Source organism: Stenella coeruleoalba (assembly GCF_951394435.1).
Source record: "Stenella coeruleoalba genome assembly, chromosome: 2".
NCBI lineage: Eukaryota > Metazoa > Chordata > Mammalia > Artiodactyla > Delphinidae > Stenella > Stenella coeruleoalba.
Window position 1 is genome coordinate 160,751,300 of NC_137147.1, and position 21,857 is coordinate 160,773,156.

The window sequence follows — 21,857 nt, forward strand, 5'->3', positions numbered from 1 at the left end:
GTTCATGAATATTTACATGCTTGGTCTAGATTCATAATGGTGATACATTTCTAAGACAGAATTTAAATCCCAAACCCTCATTTTATAGATCATCAAGGCTATTAGTTAAAAAAACAAAAAAATTGAGTAAGTTTATTCCTTACTTCCCCACGCTTAACTTTTTTTTCACCTTTGGCATGCATCATGATACAGGTGAAAAAAGCACTGACATTGGCATCAGAAAACCCTGGATTTGAAAGGCAGTTCTCACCGAGTGACCTAGAGCAAGGATCAGCAGATTTTTTTTTTTCTGTAAAGGGCCAGATAGTAAATATCTTTAGCTTTGCACTGCCTATCGTCTCTATTGCAAATACTCAATTGTTCCACTGTTGAGAGAAAGCAGCCATAGACAGTATGTAAATGATGGGTGTGGCTGTGTCCCAATGCAACTCTAATTACAAAAACAGGTGATGGGCATATTTGGAGCACGCGCCATAGTTCGTTGACCTCCGATGAAGAGCAAATTACTGTCTCTTCTCATCTACATGTGGAAGCACCAGAGCTTAGAGGTTTGATGTAACTCAGAGCAACTGAGATAATGTAAGTGACATACCTATGAGAGGATGTAGCCTGTTATAGACATTAAAGGTAGCTATCATTATGATGGAGGCAAGCAAATTAATGTTTAAGCTCACTCATGCAATATGCTCTAGGCAAGTCCATGAGAGAGAGTTAATTATTAAAGTAACAAAAGACTGAGATTATAAGGTTACTTCAGCTTTAATGATATTCATGTCAAAAGTTCTCTATTCAAAGCTCTGTATCTTGAAACTTTAGTATAATTTTTTTTTCATACAAGGACAGAAAATTTAAAATTATTCTTTTAAGAAAATACTACAAGAAGCAATTAGATTCTCCAAATCTAAGTACTACATCATTACAAAATAGAAAAAAAGTATAAGTTCATGTTATAAATTGTTCTCACTGCTAGTAATTACTAGCTTCTTTAATGGCTCATAATGAATTCCATGCATTTTCTAAGAAGTATTTTGCTCCCAGAGTTATGTGGATTAATTTATGTGTATTTAATTTAAAAATTAGGATAACTTTGGGGATTTATCTTTGTCCCCTCAACATTCCATGAAAAAATCAGCTAGCTGAAGCTTTTTGAAAATGCATAAATATATAGTCTTTAGCACATTTGCTTTTGAAAATAAACAATATTCACAAATAATTAAACTTTCATTGACTTCAGTTAGCCAAAATTTTAAAAGAAAAAGAAATGCAATTGTGAGCCGACTGTATGTCTAATACTTTGTTCTATACTTTGTTTATAGTTTTATGTGAATATACATCTAACTCAATCTAAAATTTAAAATATTTTGTATTACTTCTCTTAAATTAAATCCATGGATACTTTTCAAGTATCCTGACGTTAAAAAAATAAATAATACACCCATTTTAAAGCATCTTACTCTATGGATTAAATTATATGTACCACATCTAAATGCTATATAGTTTACTAATTGTTTACAAATGTCCATTTTCAAAATGCCTTAGCTTAATCAAATTACATTGATTGGGGAGAGGTGCCACCATTTTAATTCTTGTTTGAAGGATGAAGAATTGCTTTTTCAAGAAATATAATCTTTCATTAGAGTTTCTTTTTATCAGCATGGGAAAAATATAGATAAAGGTGAATAGATAGATTTAGATATAAATGTAGAGATAGATATATGTACCTATATGTATATATGTATAAAATTTTATAATAAAAAAGTGTGTTAGGGCTTCCCTGGTGGCGCAGTGGTTGAGAGTCCACCTGCCGATGCAGGGGACACAGGTTCGTGCCCCGGTCCAGGAAGATCCCACATGCCATGGAGCGGCTGGGCCCGTGAGCCATGGCCGCTGAGCCTGTGCATCTGGAGCCTGTGCTCCGCAACGGGAGAGGCCACAACAGTGAGAGGACCGCATACCACCAAAAAAAAAAAAAAAAAAAGTGTGTTATACCATAGATTTGACTCTATTGACGATCCTTCCAAAGTTCTATATTTGTACAGTTTGCTGAAATTCTATGCTAATGATTTTGCGATTAACGGCTTGTTCCCATGAAGACCAATTTAACTCATTCTGTGCTATGGAACTAGGCTGTGCCACCAAAATTACTCATGTCATTACATTACATGGTCAGGAAAACAAGGATGAAGCAGCATAAATCCATGATGGTCGCTACTGTACAAACCTAAATGAACCTAAATAAAACAAAAATCCCTCAAAGTGTGAGCAGTAGGACATTGATTTTGTGCCTATATAATTGATCTACTTGATATCCTGTCCTCACATTCCTTTATTTCTCACATCTTTTACATTTGAAACTACCTATAAGTAGAACAATTCCATTCTATCCTTGATGTATTATCCTGAGTTGAATCAAGTAGAACAGAAGGACCTCCAGGTATCCATTAACTATCCAACATCATCCTTCCCATAATTCTTCTCTGAGTTTCTGGTCCACATTGAGGGAGTGGGGTGAGCCACAGAGAGAAATTGTTGTCTTTAGAGTTGCATCAATATAAGCAAAGAAAATTTTAGGGAGGTGTACTTACCAGAGGCAGCTTAGAACCCATAGAATCCAATAGGCTTTTAAAGCAAACAAATAAATAAGTATATGCTGTGAAATATTATAAAATGCTTTTTAAAAATGCCCGAGAATATTATACATCTTTCCTAACATTCAGGGATTAGATCCCCTACAGCTTTTACCTTCACCATATATGTGTTAAGTAAGTGGTCAGCAGTCTTAAAAACTCATTTCTATACTCAGTAATCTGCTTTTCAGGAAGTAAATTTTACCCAAGTAGAGCAAGTAGAGAGTCTTCTTTGACTTCCATTCACACTTTTAAAAAAATCTAAACTCTCTAAATTACTAATGTGTATAGAATAAGATCTTTGTAAAAATAATAATTTACACATTATGTTCAGCGGTGCCACAGTTTCAACCCTCCAGAAGTTAAGAGGAACTCATTATGTCTCAATAATTATTGACATTTTCCTTGCCAAGAAGTTTTAGAAGGCTTTATCTGCACTGCTGATCCCTACTTCAAAGGAGAACTTAGGATAGCAATTCATCCAAAGAATCTCCATTAAAGCATAAGTAAATAATCTAATTATTTTCTCAGTTACGCTTCTAATTCAAAGCTTACTTTGAATAACCTCTTCAAATGGTCCCACAGAATGTTTTCTTTGAAAAACTTAAACTTTGATTGTAGAGTTCCTTCAAAGCCCATCAAATGCTTCTCTTTTCTTTCTTTTTTTCTCTCTTCCTTCCTTCCTTCCTCCCTCCCTCCCTCTCTTCCTTTCTTTCCTTCTTTCTTTCTTCCTTCCTTCCATTTCTTTCTTTCCTTCTTTCTTTTTCTTCTTTCTTTCTTTCTTTCTTTCCTCCCTTCCTTCCTTCCTTCCCTCCTTCCTTCCTTCCTTCCTTTCTTCCTTTCTTTCTTTCTTTATTTCTTCCTTCCTTCCTTCCTTTCTTCCTTCCTTCCTTCCTTCCTTCCTTTCTTTCTTTCTTTCTTCCTTCCTTCCTTCCTTTCTTCTTTCCTTCCTTCCTTTCTTTCTTTTTCTTTCTTTCTTTCTTTCTTTTCTTCTCCCTTTCTTTCTTTTCTCCTTCCTTCCTTCCTTCCTTCCTTCCTTCCTTCCTTCCTTTCTTTCTTTCTTTCTTTCTTTCTTTCTTTCTTTCTTTCTTTCTTTCTTTCTTTCTTTCTTTCTTTCTTTCTTTCTTTCTTTCTTTCTTTCTTTCCTTCCTTTCTTTTCTTTCTTTCTTCTTTCCTGAAACCACTTCTTTATTCATTTCTACCCAGCCATGATTTGTGGACTACTGTTCCAGTTATATACTGGTACACAACAAACCATCCTAAAACTGAGTAGTTTGAAGCAACAACAATTATTTATTTTGCTCACAGATTTTTGATGTGGGCAGGTTTGGTGGGAAAGACTCAGCTCTGCTTAAGGCAGCTTCAGCAGAGGGCTGGAGGGTCAGCTGTCAATTTGAATTACTCAGCCATAGGTTGCTAATTACTGGCTATTGTCTGGAAGATCAGATAGAGCTGAGGACTGGGGGCTTCTGTTCTATTTGACGTGAGACTCCAAGGTGGCCTGGGCTTCTCCTGGAGTGAGTTCCAAAGATGAGCATCCCAAGATGGAGCCAGGTGGAAAACTGTGTTGCCTTTTACGCTCCAGCCTCCAAAGTCACATAGTGATACTTTCCCTGTATCTGTTAGTGGAGGCAGTCACAAGCATCTCTGCAGTTTCAAGAAGGAGGAAGCCTAGACTCCACCTCTTGATGGTGGAGGTGCAAGGTTCTGGAAGAACATGTGGGGTAGGAGATATTATTATGGACTTCCAGGGGAAAAGCAATCTGCCATACATTCTCTGTTATCATTGAGGTGATTGTTACCCATGAAGGCAATTCACATGTTTGGTAAAAGTTGTCTCCACCTCCTATGCTCTGAACAGTATGGTCTTTCCTCTCCCCCAACTCTAGCCACCTAAAATGCCTTTTAAATATCATTTGTAGTCAGAGATGTAATAATCAGAATATTTGTATGATCTTATCCTGTATTCTAAAGAAACTTGAGGTGAATACCTGATGACACTCCTGATGCTAATGGTGATGGGGAAGTTACATGTAGGCAAACCCTCTATAAAGAGAAGAAAGAATACACTGTTTCTGACTCTCTCTTATAGTGCCACACCATGCCAACACCTTGAATATTAAACTCAATTCAGGGGATTAAATACATTTTTAACAATTTCCAAGCTGCTACAAGAACTTTAGAATCTTGAGTTTAGACTTTTGTGTGGCATCTCACCCCTTGGCTTCCAATACCAGTGGAGGGAAGCTGCAGGGAATAACAGTGCTTATCAGGACATAAGTATTCTTCTATCAGGATACAAATTTACCATGACATTAGACAAAGCAACTTTCAAATTTCTAATCCATTCAAGCAAACTGACTAATACCAAGAAAATAGCAAAGCATATTTACAAAATGAGCACACCATGCCCAGCTGTGCAAGCAATGGAGTATCTATCCAAAGTGATTAGCTGTTTTGTCTCTTGATTCAGAGTGCATTTGATTTCTCCTCTGGCTTGGTTTGCTTCTTTAGAGCAAAACAACTTTATAATTCAGTGTAGGGATTTCTAACATGATGGCTATGTACTTTCAGTGGATCACTAAGTTTGAGGCAGGGGTCTTCATAAAATAAAGATATTGTCAGGAGTATTAAACAGTAAATACATAAGGATTTTAGAAGGGAATTATCATTATAAAGGTTGGCAGATTCTTGACATAGAATGAGAGCAGAAACCTCCTAAAGGCACAAAAATTTAAAGGTCCCCTATCAAAAAATCCACTCACCTCCCTTTAAGATACTATTTCAGGTTGTTCAAAACATCTTTCTTATGGTAGTTTCAACAAGCTCTCCAAAATAATTCATTCCAAGCAAAAACAAAAAACAACAACAACAACAAAAAAAAATTAATGTTACTTACATTTTGAGAATATATATTTATATTTTCTTCTTAAAGAAAAGGAATACTTCACTTAAAAAATTGATTACAATTGTTTTATTCTGGCCTATAGATATGACATATTTGTGCAGTATAAAGAATACTAATGAAGAAATACATGTGTATGCATTGTGTCTAGCTGAATAAATAGAACATTGTCAGTATTGTTGGAAATCCCATGTAGGCATCTTTTGGATTTGATCCCAGTCTTTCCTCTCTGAAAGTAATTACCATCTTGATTTTGTATTAATAATTCTCTATAAAAATTAATTTGATGACTTTTTTGTTTAGTTTTACTTATTTGTCACCCAGATAAAAATGGAATTACACTCCCCAAAAATTGAATTATACCATATATACACACACAGACATATACATATATATATACACATATATTTTTTTCTGTGACTGTTTTTTTCCTTTTACATCATAAAATATATAACTATAGTATACTTTTGCTGTTGTATTGTACTCCCTTGTATGATTGCCAATTATGCTACTGCTAACACTTGAATTGTTTTCAACTTTTGCTCTTATAAATGTTATGCTGTATACAATGTTCATTATGTCTCTTGATGGAGATGAACATAGGTCTCTTTAGAGTAGTCACTGAACAGTTAAATTACTGGTCATAAAGTATATACCTATTCAGCTTTAGTTTTAATACTCAACTGCTTTCTGAAATATACATAATTTACACTTCTATCAGCAGAGTATATGTGCTAGATATCCTGTTCAACACTTGTTATTATCAAATTTTTATTTTTGCCAATCTGGTGTATGTGAAACTAATAACATATTATTGTTATAATTTAAATTTTTTTGATTATTAATCAGGTGGACACTTTTTCACATTATTTATTCCCATTTCTTCTTCAGCAGAATGCCTAGTCAGGCTCTTTACTGATTTTTCTTCTTCATAGTCCTTCTCATATTGATTCATTTGGGTTCTTTTAATTTTCTTAATAATGATCTTTTCCAAAAGTATAGCTAGTGTTTTTACCTTCTTTTGGTGATGAATGATATTTGATGATACAAAGACATGGTTTTAAATTTTCAAAGAAAATTTAAAGTTTTGTTTTTCATATTTATCCTTAATCTATTAGGGATTGCTATGAGAATATAGTTTGAGGTAGAGATTCAGTTTCACATTTTTCCACATAGACAACCAATGTTTCTGCAGTAATTACTGAAAATTCATTTTTTCCTCTTTGATTTAATATGTGGATTTTGCCACATATCAAATTCGATAAATCTATCTTGTTTAACCCTACTGCATTTTTAGACTGTCTTAATAAATTGAACTTTATTATTAGTCTAAATATCTGAGAGGATAAGATTCTTCAGCTTTTCCTTTTAGAAGATCTTACCTATCATTAGAATTTTACATTTCCATATAAATTTTAGAATCAAGTTATCAACTTAATCAAATTCCATAGGAAATGGTGATTGTATTTAGACTGAAATTGTCCTGAATCTAGATCAATTTCGGGGAAAACTGACAAGGAGTAAACATTTAATCTTCCTATTCATAAAGGTGTCACAGTTCTTTATAGTTTGGAAGTTTAATCTATTTCTTGAGGCTTTATATTTTTTTTACAAAATTATTTATACTTAGATTATATATAATACACACACACATATTCTACATATATGTGTATATATGTGTATTTGTATATAATGTATTTGGTGCCGCTGTGAGTTATATTTTATTAAAATCAAATTTGTTGTTTCTATAAATGCAGATTACTTTCACATAAGATATAATATGCAACACCATTGCCAAACTTGCTTCACAATTCTAATCATTTGTCTTATAGAATCTTTGAATTCTATAGAATATTGAATTCATATAGAATTCTATGTAGACACTCACATCATCTTCAAATAAAATCTTTCTAATCATTACACACTTCATTTCCTTTAATCTTAACGTAGGGAGCTGACTAGGAACTCTTGTACAGTGCTGGATAGATGTAGTGGTAGGAATCATTCTTATTCGACTTCTAATTTTATAAAACTGTCCAAAGAATTTTACTACGGAATATAATATTTCATATGGATATTTTGTAGACACCTTTTATTGAGTTAAGGAAATTGCCATTTATTCCATTAGCTGAAAGTTGTTTTATAGCTTGAATGGATAAATTTTATTAATTTTGCTTTTTTGGTTTTGTTTTACTTTTTTTTAATGTCTCTTGAAAGGATCGTATATTTTGTTTAGCTTTAATCTGTTAGTGATGAATTACATTGATAAATGTTCTAATATTGAACCACTTTGCATTAATAGGATAAAGCCAACTTAGTCAAAATGTAATATCTTTTCTGCATGTTTGGATTTTTTTTTTTTTTAATTTTAGTATTGATACATGAGATAGGCCTGTAGTTTTATTTTGGCACCAAACCAATTGTAATCTGTTATCAAATTCAATATCATCATAAATAGAATGGAGGAGGATACTTTAGAAAAAATTTTAACATTAGAATTATCTGGATTTCTATTGTTGTTTCTTTAAATGTTGCTGTTGTTTTAATATTTTAATAGGACTCCTTTATTTGTGGAAAATATTTGAAAATGGATTCAATTTGTTTAATGACTATAAAATGAAATGGTTATTATTATAGTTAATTGTGAGCATAGGTCTATTATGTTTTTCTCTAGGAATTTCACCTAATCTCTGAGCCATGTCTGTTTCTCTTCGAATTTGTCATGCACAGTAAAAGTAAAGTCAGGTACTAGGAGGATGCGGAATTCGTATCTCCTCACAACTAGAGCGCCCCCCACCCAGGGCCCTACCTCTACACTCAGAGACCCCCTCCAACGTGCTGGGCCTAAACCCCATCCACACACCCTCACTCAGGACCCTACCTCCAAACTCCGGAAATCCACACTCCAGAGGCTTTCCTTTCAACGTGCTGCCTCTCCCCTCCTGCACAGTTTTTTATTTCCCATCTTTGTAAGAAATTTCTCATGCCCTAGACAGCACTCGTAGTTTGTAGATATGTGTTTTTTAATATTTATATTTAGAACTTTAATATATTTTGGACATTGTTTTATGGATATTCAGATGGGTATCTAGTTATTTTACACAATTTATTAAATTGGTCACCTTATAATTGCATTATACTATGACCTATATCTTATACTAAACTGTACTGATTATTAAATCTATTTCTGATGTTTCTATTTTATAGTGCTTTGTCAAATACTATTCACAAATTATATTTATTTGATTACAGTAGTTTATTTTCTTATTTCTGATAAGGTTAATTTCCCCCAATAAATACAAACTGCTGTTCTTTTAAATATTTTTCTTGGTTCTTCGTGGCTAAATTTACTTGAACTGGATTAGATAAGTACATAAATTTATTATATCAGAAAATATTAAATATGCTCTCATTCAACAAAAGAAAACAAAGATATTCTAATTAGAATTGCATTAGCCTTATATAATAATTTGGGAGAAGTTGATGTTTTATTGTTTTTCCATCCAACTATTGAAAAATATGAAAAATGAAGTTTTCTGTATAATCCAGATCCCCAGACTCCTGAAACGGGAATGAAAATGTTTCCCCTAATAATAAAACGATTATAAAGCATAAAGAAGTAAATGGTAAAGTGAACTGGAATGTGTATTTACCAGTCTGATGGCTGTGGGGCAAGAGGATAAACAGAAAAGAACTTGGAGACAAAGAAGGAGGGAAAAAAAAAGGATATTAGGAGAGATAACCTATGCTCCCACTGCATATCCATCAGAATGCAGCTAGTTTGGTATTCCTTGAGTGTCTAGAAAAATAAATATACCTGTATATTTATTTATATTGTTTATTATATTTATTTATATATATAATAATATAATATATATTATTATATATAATAATAAAATATTTATATATATTATAATATAATAATATATTATAATTATTATATAATAATTATATAAATATATATGATTTTATAATAATTATCTATATAATATATATAGATAATAAAGTGAATCAGCTATATGCATACGTATATCACCGTATACCCTCCCTCTTGCATTTCCTTCCCACCCTCCTTATCCCACCTCTCTAAGTGGTCGCAAAGCACCAAGGTGATCTCCCTCTTCTATGCAGCTGCTTCCCACTAGCTATCTATTTTACATTCGGTAGTGTATATATGTCAATGCTACTCTCCAACTTTGTCCCAGCTTACCCTTTCCCCTCCCTGCGTCCTCAAGTCCATTCTGTACATCTGTGTCTTTATTACTGTCCTGCCCCTAGGTTTGACAGAACCATATATATATATTTATCTATCTATCTATTTATTTATTTATTTAGATTCCATATATATGTGTTAGCATACGGTAATTGTTTTTCTCATTCTGACTTACTTCACTCTGTATGACAGACTCTAGGTCCATCCACCTCACTGCAGATAACTCAATTTCGTTCCATTTTATGGCTGAGTAATATTCCATTGTATATATGTGCCACATCTTCTTTATCCATTCATCTGTTCATGGACACTTAGGTTGCTTCCATGTCCTGGCTATTGTAAATAGTGCTGCAAAGAACATAGTGGTACATGACTCTTTTTGCATTGTGGTTTTCTCAGGGTATATGCCCAATAGTGGATTGCTGGGTCATATGGCAGTTCTATTTTTAGTTTCTTAAGGAACCTCCATACTGTTCTCCATAGTGGCTGTATCAATTTACATTCCCACCAACAGTGCAAGAGGGTTCTCTTTTCTCCACACCCTCTCCAGCATTTATTGTTTGTAGATTTTTTGATAATGCGCATTCTGACTGGTGTGAGGTGATACCTCATTGTAGTTTCGATTTGCAGTTCTCTAATGATTAGTGATGTTGAGCATCCTTCCATGTGTTTGTTGGCAACCTGTATATCTTCTTTGGAGAAATGTCTATTTAGGTCTTCTGCCCATTTTTGGATTGGGTTGTTTGTTTTTTTGATATTGAGCTGCAGGAGCTGCTTGTATATTTTGGAGATTGATCCTCTGTCAGTTGCTTCATTTGCAAGTACTTTCTCCCATTCTGAGGGCTGTCTTTTTCTCTTGATTATGGTTTTCTTTGCTGTGCAAAAGCTTTTAAGTTTCATTAGGTCCCATTTGTTTATTTTTGCTTTTCTCTCCTTTTCTCTAGGAGGTGGGTCAAAAGGGATCTTGCTGTGATTTATATCATAGAGTGTTCTGCCTAGGTTTTCTTCTAAGAGTTTTAGAGTGTCTGGGCTTACATTTAGGTCTTTATTCCATTTGAGTTTATTTTTGTGTATGGTGTTAGCGAGTGTTCTAATTTCATTTTTTTCCTGTTGTTTTTGCGGTATGCGGACCTCTCACTGTTGTGGCCTTTCCCGTTGCAGCACACAGGCTCCACATGCGCAGGCCCAGCGGCCATGGCTCACGGGCTCAGCCACTCCACGGCATGTGGGATTCTCCCGGACCGGGGCACAAACCCATGTCCCCTGCATCGGCAGGCGGACCCTCAACCACTGCGCCACCAGGGAAGCCCTCATTCTTTTACATGTAGCTGTCCGGTTTCCCCAGCACCACATATTGAAAGGGCTGTCTTTTCTCCATTGTATATTCCTGCCTCCTTTATCAAATATAAGGTGACCATATGTTCATGGGTTTATCTCGGGGCTTTCTATCCTGTTCCATTGATCTATATTTCTGTTTTTGTGCCAGAACCATAAGGTCCTGATTACAGTAGCTTTGCAGGATAGTCTGAAGTCAGGGAGCCTGATTCCTCCAGCTCTGTTTTTCTTTCTCAAGATTGCTTTGGCGGGCTTCCCTGGTGGTGCAGTGGTTGAGAGTCCGCCTGCTGATGCAGGGGACGCCGGTTTGTGCCCCGGTCCAGGAAGATCTCACATGCCGCGGAGTGGCTGGGCCTGTGAGCCATGGCCGCTGAGCCTGCATGTCTGGAGCCTGTGCTCCACAACGGGAGAGGCCACAACAGTGAGAGGCCCACATACTGCAAAAAAAAAAAAAAGATAGCTTTGGCTATTCGGGGACTTTTGTGTTTCCATACAAATTGTGAAATTTTTTATTCTACATCTGTGAAAAATGCCATTGGTAATTTGATAGGGATTTCACAGAATCTGTAGATTGCTTTGGGTAGTATAGTCATTTTCACAATGTTGATTCTTCCATTCCGCGACGGTATATCTCTCCATCTGTTCGTATCATGTTTAATTTCTTTCATCAGCATCTTATAGTTTTCTCTATACAGGTCTTTTGACTCCTTATGTAGGTTTATTCCTAGGTATTTTATTCTTTTTGTTGCATTGGTAAATGGGAGTGTTTCCTTAATTTCTCGTTCAGATTTTTCATCATTAGTGTATAGGAATGCAAGAGATCTCTGTGCATCGGTTTTGTATCCTGCTACTCTACCAAATTCATTGATTAGCTCTAGCAATCCTATGGTAGCATCCTTAGTATTCACTATGTATAGTATCAAGTCATCTGCAAAGAGTGTCAGCTTTACTTCTTCTTTTCCACTTTGGATTCCTTTTCTTTCTTTTCTTCTCTGATTGCTATGGCTAAAACTTCCAAAACTATGTTGAATAATAGTGTTGAGAGTGGGCAACCCCTTCCTGCTCCTGATCTTAGAGGAAATGGTTTCAGTTTTTCACCATTGAGAATGATGTTGGCTGTGGATTTGTCATATATGGCCTTTATTATGTTGAGGTAAATTACCTCTATGCCTACTTTCTGGAGAGTTCTTATCATAAATGTGTGTTGAATCTTGTTGAAAGCTTTTTCTGCATCTACTAAGATTATCATATGTTTTTTTCCTTCAATTTGGTAATATGGTTTATCACATTGATTGTTTTGCATATATTGAAGAATCCTTGAATTCCTGGGATAATTTCCACTGGACCATGGTGTGTGATCCTTTTAATGTGCTGTTGGATTCTGTTTGCTATTATTTTGTTGAGAATTTTTGCATCTATGTTCATCAGGGATATTGGCCTGTAGTTTTCTTTCTTTGTGACATCTTTGTCTGGTTTTGGTATCAGGGTGATGGTGGCCTCATAGTATGAGTTTGGGAGTGTTCCTCCCTCTGCTATATTTTGGAAGAGTTTGAGGATAGGTGTTAGCTCTTCTCTAAATGTTTGATAGCATTCACCTGTGTAGCCATCTGGTTCTGGGCTTTTGTTTGTTGGAAGATATTTAATCACAGTTTCAATTTCAGTGCTTGTGATTGGCCTGTTTATATTATCTTCCTAGTTCAGACTTGGAGGATTGAGCTTTTCTAAGAATTTGTCCATTTCTTCCAAGTTGTCCATTTTATTGGCATATAGTTGCTTGCAGTAATCTCTCACGATCCTTTGTATTTCTCTAGTGTCAGTTGTTACCTTTTTTTCATTTCTAATTCTCTTGATTTGAGTCTTCTCTCTTTTTTTCTTGATGACTCTGGCTAATGATTTATCAATTTTGTTTATCTTCTCAAAGAACCAGCTTTTAGTTTTATTGATCTTTGCTATTCTCTCCTTCATTTCTTTTTCATTTATTTCTGATCTGATTTTTATTATTTCTTTCCTTCTGCTAACTTTGGTGGGGTTTTTTTGTTCTTCTTTCTCTAATTGCATTAGGTATAAGGTTAGGTTGTTTATTTAAGATTTTTCTTGTTTCTTGTGGTAGGATTGTATTGCTATAAACTTCCCTCTTAGAACTGCTTTTGCTACACCCCATAGGTTTTGGGTCGTTGTGTTGTCATTGTCATTTATTTCTAGGTATTTTTTGATTTCCTCTTTGATTTCCTCAGTTATCTCTTGGTTATTTAGTAACATAACCCACTCTTTAGCCTCCATATGTTTGTATTTTTTACAGTTTTTTTCCTGTAATTGATATCTAGTCTCATAGCACTGTGGCCAGAAAAGACACTTGATACAATTTCAATTTTCTTAAATTTACCAAGGCTTCATTTGTGACCCAAGATATGGTCTGTCCTGGAGAATGTTCCATGAGCACTTGAGAAGAAAGTGTATTCTGTTGTTTCTGGATGGAATGTCATATAAATATCAGTTAAGTCCATCTTGTTTAATGAGTCATTTAAAGCTTATATTTCCTTATTTATTTTCATTTTGGATGATCTGCCCATTGGTGAATTTGAATGTAAAGTCCCCTACTATTACTGTGTTACTCTTGATTTCTGCTTTTATGGCTGTTGGCATTTGCCTTATGTATTGGGTGCATAAATATTTACCATTGTTATATCTTCTTGGATTGATCCCTTGATCACTATGTAGTATCGTTTTTAGTCTCTTGTAATAGTCTTTATTTTAAAGTCTATTTTGTTTCATATGAGAATTGCTACTCCAGCTTTCCTTTGATTTCCATTTGCATGGAATATCTTTTTCCATCCCCTCACTTTCAGTCTGTATGTGTTCCTAGAATTGAAGTGGGTCTCTTGTAGACAGCATATGTATGGGTCTTGTTTTTGTATCCATTCAGCCAGTCTTTGTCTTTTGGTTGGATCATTTAATCTATTTACAGTTAAGGTAATTATTGATATGTATGTTCCTATTACCATTTTCTTAATTGTTTTGGGTTAGTTATTGTAGGTCTTTTCCTTCTCTTGTGTTTCCTTGCTAGAGAAGTTCCTTTAGCGTTTGTTGTAAAGCTGGTTTGGTAGTGCTGAATTCCCTTAGCTTTTGCTTGTCTGTAAAGGTTTTAATTTCTCCATCAAATCTGAATGAGATTCAGACTGTATTCAAATACTTGGTAGGTAGAGTAATCTTTTCCCTTTCATCACTTTAAATATGTCCTGCCACTCCCTTCTGGCTTGCAGAGTTTTTGCTGAAAGATCAGCTGTTAACCTTATGGGGATCCCCTTGTATGTTATTTGTTGCTTTTCCCTTGCTGCTTTTAATATTTTTTCTTTGTATTTAATTTTTGATAGGTTGATTAGTATGTGCCTTTTTGTGTTTCTCTTTGGGCTTATCCTGTGTGGTACTGTCTGTACTTCCTGGACCTGACTATTTCCTTTCCCATGTTAGGGAAGTTTTCGACTATGATCTCTTTTAATATTTTCTCAGACCCTTTCTTTTTCTCTTCTTTTTCTGGGACCCATATAATTCGAATGTTGGTGTGTTTCATGTTTTCCCAGAGGCCTCTGAGACTGTCCTCAGTTCTTTTCATTCTTTATTCTTTATTCTGCTCCCTGGCAGTTATTTCCACCATTTTATCTTCTGGCTTATTTATCTGTTCTTCTGCCTCAGTTATTCTGTTATTGATTTCTTCTAGAGTATTTTTAATTTCAATAATTGTGTTATTCATCACTGTTTGTTTGCTCTTTAGTTCTTCTAGATTTTTGTTAAATGTTTCTTGTATTTTCTCCATGCTGTTTCTGGATTTTGGATCATGTTTACTACCATTACTAGGTAGGTTGCATATTTTGTCTTCATTACATCTTTATCTATTCGTTTTGTACGTTTTTATATTGCTCCTTCATCTGTAACATATTTTTTTGTGGTTTCCTTTTGTTTGTTTTTTTTCTTCATGGGTGGTGCTGTATTCCTGTCTTACTGGTTGTTTGGCCTGAGATGTCCAGCACTGGAGTTTGCAGGCAGTTGGATAGAGCTGGGTATTAGTGCTGAGATGAGGACCTCTGGGAAGCCTCACTCTGATTGATATTCCCTGGGGTCTGAGGTTCTCTGTTAGTCCAGTGGTTTGGACTTGGAGCTCCCACCACAGGAGCTCGGGTCTGACATCTAGCCTGGGAACCAAGATCCCACAAGCTCTGTGGTGTGGGGAAAAAAAAACAAAAAAAAAGATAAAAAGAAAAAAAGGAGGAGTACAATAACAAGGAATAAAAAACAAAATAAAATTAGAAAGATAAAAAATATATTAGGAAAACTAAAACTATAATTGAAACAACTGCAACAAGGTAAAATAAAACTACAGAGAAATAAGAAAAAAGAAAAAAGAAGGGGGGAACAAACCAAAAGGAGAGAAAATAACAAAGTATAAAGAATAAAATAAGGCTTCCCTGGTGGGGCAGTGGTTGAGTCCATCTGCTGATGCAGGGGACATGGGTTCGTGCCACAGTCTGGGAGGATCCCACATGCCGCGGAGCAGCTGGGCCCGTGAGCCATGGCCGCTGAGCCTGCACTTCTGGAGCCTGTGCTCCACAACGGGAGAGACCACAAGAGTGAGAGGCCCGTGTACCACAAAAAAAAAAAAGAGAATAAAATAAAATTAGAAGAATAGAAGATTTATTAGGAAAAGTAAAAATATGAAAGAATCAACAACAATGAATCAACAAGGTAAAACAGAATCCAAATCTTAAAGAGAAAAAAAAAAGCCTTGGCTATGGGGGCAGAGTTTAGGTGGGGGAGTGGAACTTAGGCAGGGGTTGGGGGTGGAACTTGGGCGGTAGGGGGCTGTTTAGGGTGCGGCGGGACATAGGCAGGTGGGGAGTTGATCTTTGAGCATGGGGCGGTGCCTAGGTAGGGTTACATTCAAGCATGGTGCGGGGCCTCTGTTTAGGGATAAAAATGATAGGTTATATTTGGGTCTAATTTAACTGTGAAGTTCCAAAAAAACTCCCTTTGTATTTCAGATCGAGGGAGGAAAAATCACAATTTTGAAATACCCCAGAGTATTCTCCGTAACAAAGGCCTACCTTCCCAGAGAAATGACTTCACCAGGCCATATCTCCCTGGGAAGATGGCAATTAGCCACCTTCAGCTGCTGTATCCTTTCTATCTCACCTAAGGGAAAGTAAAAAAAAGGCTAACTCACAAATCTGAAGGTCACAGCCCAGGAACTCAGGTCCTCTAAAACATTATAGACTATTTCCCCTTTCAGACCTTTTCTCCTCACGAACAAAGCTACAGTATAATAACAGTAGATTACAACTGAAAGAGCTCTAAGTCACAGATTCTATTTAAGAAAGAGGTGTTAGGAAGTCCTTAAGTAAAAATCAAGTTGTGTGTCACCTTGGAAAGAGACAACCCAAGACAGCCCTGCCAGAACCACTGTCAAATGAGGATTACTCTGAGCCCCCTGGAGTCAGGGATGGGGTGGTGTGTGCTTGTATGCAAGGAACAGTACTCAGAATTGCTACAAAATATCACCTAATATGTTTACTTTCCAGCAAATATTATGAAGCAAGTAAGTATAACCTATATGTTTGGGGAGAAAAGAAGACAACAAAAATTGCTAGTGAGAATGATCATATGTCAGATTTAATAAAGACTTCATTGTAGCCATTATAAATATGTTAAAAGAAATAAAAGAATCCATGATTAAAGATGTAAAGAAGAGTATGAGAGCAATGCCACATCAAAAAAAGGTTATTGATAAAGAGATATAAATTATTTTTAAAAGAAACAAATGGAAATTTTGGAATTGAAATGTACAATAACTGAAATGAAAATTTCACTAGAGGGGCTTATTACTAGATGTGAACTGGCAGAAGGAAGATTAGCAAACTTGAGATCAACAGAGATTATGCAATCAGAAGAACAGATGTAAAAAAGGATGAAGAGAAATGGAACAGAGCCTCAGAGAAATGTCAGAGAATGTTAAGTGCGCCAATATATGTGTAATAGTATACAAGAAAAAGAGGAGATAGAGAAAGGAGAAGAAAAAATACTCAAAAAAATAATGGCTACAGACTCCCCAAAGTTTTTAAAAAAATATTAATTGGCACATCTATTAGTCTTAGTGCACTCCGGGAAGAATAAATGAACAAATATCCACTCTTAAAAATGTTGAAAGCCAAATATAAGATGAAAATCTTGAAAGTGGTGAGAGAAGAATGAATCATTATTTATACTGGGGGGGCAAAAAGATTAACAGATAACTTTTTAGCAGAAACAGTAAAGGCCAGAAGACATTAGAACTGCATATAAAGAAGCACTGAAAGGAGACAAAGAACTGTCAACCACGTATATTATATCCAGCAAAACTATCTTTAAAAAATGAAGGCGGGCTTCCCTGGTGGCACAGTGGTTGAGAGTCCACCTGCCGATGCAGGGGACACGGGTTCGTGCCCTGGTCCGGGAGGATCCCACATGCCGTGGAGCAGCTGGGCCCGTGAGCCATGGCCACTGAGCCTGCACGTCCAGAGCCTGTGCTCCGCAATGGGAGAGGCCACAACAGTGAGAGGCCCGTGTAACGCAAAATAAATAAATAAATAAAAAATTAATAATAATATGCTATTTCACATAAAAATTGTTAAACGCTGAACAAAATATTATTTATCTGACTTGTTAAAATGGACTACTGGTGAGAATGTAATTGCTACAAGCCTTCTGGAAATAAATTTGTAAATATGCATCAGAAGGTTTAAGTAAAGCATAACTTTTGACCAGGTATTTATCATTCTAATAAGGAATTATTCAGAATTGTAGTCAAAGCTACATCTTCAAAAATCTTACAGATAATAGTTATTTATCTTTATTAAAGATCACTACACAACTTATTCAACCCCATGTATCCAAATAATTTAATAAAATGGAAACATGCTCACAATGTAATTCCATGTGAAAAAAAGGTTAAAACTTTTATGTAAGTGTTGGTCTTAATATTGCATAGTCAGAGGAGAAGAGAAGTTGATCAATTACTTCACATGGAATAGAGTGGAAGAAGAGATTTATAAGTATTTTATTTTTTCTTATATTTTTCTTCATTTCAAAAATTCCTAAAATCAGTGTATGTCATCGTTTCCTTGAGCAACATGATAGAATTACTGAAAAGGCAGCAGTAGTTTAAGTGCATTGCTGTTAATTTGCACCTATTACATGTTTGTAAATATAATCTCAAAGCAAATATAACTCCTAACTACCTGTTCTAATGCTTTTTTGTTTCAAAATATCACAAGAAGTGAAAAAATAGCTCATTCTTGGAGAATTTTTTGGAGTTGACATTTTGCTCTGTGTGGTGTTGTATCAAAAGTCAAAGTGATCTTGTAAACTAGTTGTACAAGTAAGATTCCACAGAGAAAGCAACTAAAAGTCAGTGATGACACAGATTTAAATGTCAATGTGAGTGGTTGATATTAGAGGTACAGTAATCACTCAGGGCTGAAGAGAGTTATTAGAAGCTGGAATTTTGGAACTTTTTACAGCAGTGTATGTCATTGGGATGGAGGGAAATTATGCAAATACTCGAGTACGTAGGCTGCATTGAAGTGGAAGCATAATGATCAAAATGTTAAAAGTTACAAAGACGGGAGCAGTAAAGTGTGTGGAGAACAAAAAGGAAATAGAAGAGATGTTGAATTTGTTCTAGGCATATTCAATTTTTTATTTAAAGATATAGAGAATTGAGTGTCAGAATAGAGACTTTTCAACAAGTTTTGGGTCCTTGGAAATAACAAATGTGATGGGATTAAATTGATTGTTAAATATGCTGGGGATCCTTCTACTTGCCAGTTTCTGGATGAACTTGAAAGAGGAATAAATTTGGGAAAGGAAATAAAATTCATTCCTGAATAATGAAATATAATCTTAAGATGGAAAATATTTTGTAACCATTATCTAAACTATTATCAAAATAATCAGTAAAAGTTAGGAAAGATTTTGGGCTTCCCTGGTGGCGCAGTGGTTGAGAGTCCGCCTGCCGATGCAGGGGACGCGGGTTCGTGCCCCGGTCCGGGAGGATCCCACATGCCGCGGAGCGGCTGGGTCCATGAGCCATGGCCGCTGAGCCTGCGCGTCCGGAGCCTGTGCTCTGCGACGGGAAAGGCCACAACAGTGAGAGGCCCACGTACTGCCAAAAAAGTTAGGAAAGATGTAGTTATAAAGAGTTCAGCGCAATTATGGAAAGGGTTTGAAATGTAGGCAATACTATTTGTAACCTAAGCCAAGAAAACAAACGTCTTCCTTGTTCATTTCTGCTTTACCTAGAAACCAATCCAAGAGCATATATTCAGGTTGTCTTTAAAGTTAGGATTGCCAGATAAAACAAAGGATGTCCAGGTAATTTTTAATGTCAGATAATAAATATTTTTATTCTAAGTATTTTGCAAAGTATGGGACACTTATGCTAAATATATGTATACATATTTGTAGTTTATCCCAAATCCAAAATTAATTGGGTATCCTGTGTTCTCTTTGCTGAATCTGGTAACATGACTCTAGAGGCTGATACTTCTGAGTATATTCTAAATGACCCCAGTTGGGGACAGAAAAGTATCCAGCTTCCCCTTAAGAGGCAGGGCAAGATAACTCTACATATCTAGTCAATTGTCTGACCAATGAATACACTCTGACATCTGGGCCAAGCACTGATTGCCTTAATAAATTTGGTTGCAAGAAATTGAATTTGGTGTGTTTATAGGACGAGCAAGGGGAGTTGTCCAGTGAATTTAGACAAGTAGTTTTTGGATTTCATGATAAAGATCTAGTTAGGAAATGTTGGAGACATTTTTATTCTGTCAAAATGGTGGATGACATTGTCCAGAAAGAACATACATAGAAAGAAGAGAACACATATCCTTAAGACGTTGATATCATAGGTCAGATACATAAGAGAAGTTTTCCTTAACAGGCAAAAGTAGCCAGTTATTAGCCAATAAGAAATTACCTGTTTTGTTTTGTTTGTTTGTTTGTTTTTAATTTTGCGGTAAGTGGGCCTCTCACTGTTGTGGCCTCTCCCGTTGCGGAGTACAAGCTCCGGACGCGCAGGCTCAGCGTCCATGGCTCACGGGCCTAGTCGCTCCGCGGCATGTGGGATCCTCCCAGACCGGGGCACGAACCCGTGTCCCCTGCATCAGCAGGCAGACTCTCAACCACTGCGCCACCAGGAAAGCCCAAGAAATTACCTGTTTGATAGATAAATGCACAATAAGTTTGATTGGAGGCAAACTGTAGAATTTCACTGTTTATGTCTACTAACTTAATTTTTAATACAGTTCAACATAATATACATCCAACATTTAATGGGATTACAGCAACAGCTCTCTATAGAACTTTTAATAGCATAACAATTTTCCTTATCACATAACATACAGACACCTTTCAGAACCATTGAACCATGGGAAGATAGAAGGAGAATTTCTATATTCTTTATAGATCCTAGATAATGTTTTAACTGTATATTATTGAATTGCTTTAGTACAATCAGTGTAGTGTGGCATGTTGTAATAACTGTCATTAAGTTCTCTGTAGAATAAAAAGACATCAACCAAACACTTCTGAAAACACATCCTGTAATTTCCAGTAGTATAAAGATATCTACTAGATGATAGTTTAATTGTACCAGATTGACCATATAAAAATTTCTCCAAGAATAATTCCATTTCCTATCGTCTCATTTAATGAAGTGACATAAATTTTTATGGAGATTTTACTTTATAGAAATTATATCAATAAAATTCAATGTGGCTTTCATTGGAATTTTTCGTTTCTTAGAGCCTTTAAACAAGACATGTCAAAAGCAATAAAATAAATGCTAGATTCAGTATTTGGCCTAGGTTACCATATTAAAAATGCTATAACCCAGCAGTTTTAACTTCAATAAAATATAGTAATGATTTCCTTTAATATCTTATCCTGCAAAGGTAGAAGAAGCCAAAATGTCTCTAAACAGTATTTGTATAGCCCCAAATATTACTGCAGAAAAGCATGATTCATATCTGTAATACAGCTTTATGGCACCAATTCACCTGAGAAAACGTATATGTGTATATCTTTTATGGCACTTTCACTTCAGAGAATTAGATACGACTTGTTTATGTAATGCTGAGTAAAATAGAAAGTTTTTCTCTTTTTTTTTTTCTGGTAGCAAAGCTTGGTATTAAGAATGCTTAATCTTATAGGGAGGCCTTGATTCTGAATGTAACCAGAGTCACATCTCAGAAAAGGCAATATTGGACTTGAAAATATATGGGGAACACTTGTGAAATGTGGGACCAATTTCTGAGTCACATTATGAGAAAAGGAGAAATATAGGAGTCATTGGTCACCCAAATGCTCTTTCAGCCACACAACAAATAGTCAGATATGGGGAGAATCGCCAGTGATTCTCCCACTCCTTTTTGTCCTTTATGTTTTATTCTGGCTATTAAAAAAAAAAAAAAAAATCTGCGTTCTTGGTGTGTTAAACAAGAATTCCAGGAGAAGACACCAAGCACTTGGTGCTGTCTCAATGGAACGTGGCACTTTCGGCTTGAATTCAGATGTTTTTATGGTTACTGAAAACATGCAGGGTTTTAGAACTGGCTCTGTGGGAATCCTGCCACTATGTTTCATTTACTTTTTTGTTCTGTGCTGCATTTACCCATTTTCCCCTTTTTAAGCCATGTGACTCCTAAAACCTCTCCAAAGGAGAAGGACAAGAAGAGAGGTCCTTTTG

At 35.6% G+C, this 21,857-nt stretch overlaps 1 long non-coding RNA gene across 2 annotated transcripts in view; it reads left to right on the forward strand.

Moving 5' to 3' along the window:
- Nucleotides 1-21,857, forward strand: part of LOC307182459 — a 167,142-nt gene that overhangs the window by 87,059 nt on the left and 58,226 nt on the right. Inside the window, exon 1 of one of the 2 annotated variants that reach the window (XR_013827177.1) lies at nucleotides 18,096-18,159. The exons of the other annotated variant lie outside the window; for it this stretch is intronic. This is a non-coding gene — a long non-coding RNA (uncharacterized lncRNA). Of the gene's footprint in view, nucleotides 1-18,095; nucleotides 18,160-21,857 lie in introns of those variants that run through there. 2 annotated transcript variants of the gene reach the window in all.